This window comes from Passer montanus, unplaced genomic scaffold, assembly GCF_014805655.1.
Source record: "Passer montanus isolate IOZ18808 unplaced genomic scaffold, ASM1480565v1 scaffold20, whole genome shotgun sequence".
Taxonomy (NCBI): domain Eukaryota; kingdom Metazoa; phylum Chordata; class Aves; order Passeriformes; family Passeridae; genus Passer; species Passer montanus.
The window spans coordinates 5,748,664-5,751,210 of NW_024366592.1; the positions used below are offsets into that span (position 1 = coordinate 5,748,664).

A 2,547-nucleotide genomic window follows, 5' to 3' on the forward strand; every position below is an offset into this window, starting at 1 on the left:
AGCGGGGACGGATGGATGGATGGATGGATGGATGGATGGATGGATGGATGGATGGATGGATGGATGGATGGATGGATGGATGGATGTGGAAGTGTTATATCTACAGATGCTTCCCAACTACAAAACAAACACTTCAGCATCCAGACATCAGGAATCTAGGGTAGAGCTTCAGCTGCCAGACTTGTCTGGGAATCTGGGAGATGCACGTGAAGCTCCCTGGCAAAAGGTAGAAACTGTGGCATCTAAAATATGAAAAAATTCTGTTTAAGAAAGTCCCCAAAGAAGCACTGTACATTATAAAGAACAGCATTGAAATGTGAGCTGTGACTTACAAACCCCCAGTATGATTCTGCCTTAACATCTTCCTTCCTCCCTTCCTAATTATTTAACAAGTTTTCCATGTACAATAGTGCCTTTATACAAAGTTTCAATTCTTTTGCAGCAAGTGTTACTGACTTCATATAAAGATGCTCTTTGATAGAAGTTACTTTCATTTTCAGCACTTCTCAATAGTTCTGTTTTGACTTTGTGCTCCTTTCCCCCCAAAATCTGAGTTACAAAACTACTTCCTTCAGTCTCCAGTGGAGGCTTGTTTGTATTGGCTTTGATGTGAACAGTTTTAGCTGCTTGGTTTAGTTTTATCCTTTCAGGTTTAATTTTAACCCTTTAAGGGTTTATTCAGAAATAATTACACAGCATAAAATCTTAAAAGGCACGGTGAGATGCTCATGGTAAAAATGTATAACAGGTCTGGTTGGGGAAAAATGTTACAGAACTGGTGTTCTCCTTGCCTAAAAAAGGAAAATACAGGTGGTATCTTTGTCAGTCTCCCTAGTGGAAATAATAGGCAAGATTTTAAAAGCTGGTTAACTGCTGCAGTTAAAGAAACTGAACTCTTACAGTCACACAAAAATCCAAAAGACCAAAATAGTCTTAATTAAGAGCTGTATGTTTTCTAAAATTATAAAAATTAACATCATTTGGCTTCCCAAGAAGTAATTACAGGTGATAGAGACTTGAGGAGATAAAACCTGTGGGGCATCTACAGTGTGTGGGTGAATTAGGAAGCCCAGACGAAATGTTCAGAAATGTGAGATGGATAGGTAAAGCCACTGGCTGCCACTGATCAGAAATGTCCTAAGCAGCAAGAAAGTACAAAAAAACTCGACTGCTTTGGCTGTTACAACAGAGAGAAACTGCAGCAGCAAGGAACTTGCAAAAGGAAATTAAAAGCTGTCAAGATTCCTTGACAGGATCCATCCAGAATTTCAAATTTTCTTTTACTTTGGATACAGATGTCAGTGTTTACAAACCCCAAAATTACTACCATAAGAAAGACTGGAAGGCCATTACTATAAAAGTTTAACTTTTCTAGAAGCACAGCATCAGTTGAGACTGAATAATGATCTTGCTGCTCTTGCTTTGGGAACAATAAACTACAATACACCTCAAACGTAAAGAGTTGGAGTGGGGATAGGAAAGATGGAAGCAATTGCTTTACCTTAAAATAGCTAAAAAAGGCAAATAGCTGTAGAGGAAAATGTCTTATTTCAGCATATAAGCAAAAGCCTTCCCTGGAGTTATAATCGCTGCCTTGCTACCCGCCAGATGTTCTCCATAAAGGAAAATTCACTAACTCTTCAAGTACCACAGGTATATGAAAAGCCACTAATTTTATACTGGCTAATTAAGTTAAAATCATTCCACGAAGTCACTGTAATTTAACTCATCAATGCTCTAAAATGGCTGGGATAAGTAGGAGTACTAGTGCCAGATAAAACCCAGGAAGAAGGATGGAGACATTGGGTTTCTGTGCTTGTAAACCCAGCCCTGCCCACCAGATGGTGGCAGGAGAAGCTTCTGGGGTTGGTCACCATGTGCAGTTTTTTTACTCTCCCTTATGCAGTGCAGAGCAACAGGTGATGGTGTTTTAGGTTTCACTGGAGGCATCTCTGGAGAGAAACTACATTGGGCCTGAATCTAACAATGAAAAATAACACATGGGTCAGAACACGTGGAAGAAAGTACGATTTGTTGAAGTGCAGTAACATGTCAGCTTTTTCTGGGAAGGCTGCAAAGATATGGAAACTTCAAACAATAAGGACAATATAATTAATTTTCTTAACAGACAACATAAAGCCACACAAGACAGGCAACCCAGAAAGGCTGGTTTAGTGCAAGGAGGGAGATCTGACAGCCTGTGCAGGAAGAAGGAGCCTCTCAAATTGAGGTGGGTTTTTTTGTGAAAAGCTGTGCATGGAGGAGGTTCTCAGAAGTGGCTGAATCCAAGCATTTGGAAATTTGTCTGTGGGGGAATGCCCCTTTGGCCTGAGTGCACAAGGGAAGAACTGTGGTGGTGGCACCTGGCTCAAGGCTGCCTCCCCTGGCCCCATGTAGTGTTTTGAGATGTGATCACTGCTGTAGCTTGCAGTGGGACACGTGTGTGTGCTTTAGGCACCCTGCAGGCTTTGGGGCTGCTGGTGACAGGGAGCTCAAACCCCTCTGGGCTCACACCACCTCTTTGTACACCCCTAAAAAACCCCAAAT

The 2,547-nt window shown here is 41.4% G+C and overlaps 1 long non-coding RNA gene across 1 annotated transcript in view; it reads left to right on the top strand.

Moving 5' to 3' along the window:
• The window catches only part of LOC120501514, a 7,515-nt gene extending 5,295 nt beyond the window's left edge, over positions 1 to 2,220 (top strand). Inside the window, exon 3 of the long non-coding RNA XR_005627322.1 lies at positions 2,129 to 2,220. This is a non-coding gene — a long non-coding RNA (uncharacterized LOC120501514). The remainder of the gene's footprint in view (positions 1 to 2,128) is intronic.
• The last annotated feature ends 327 nt before the right edge of the window (positions 2,221 to 2,547 follow it).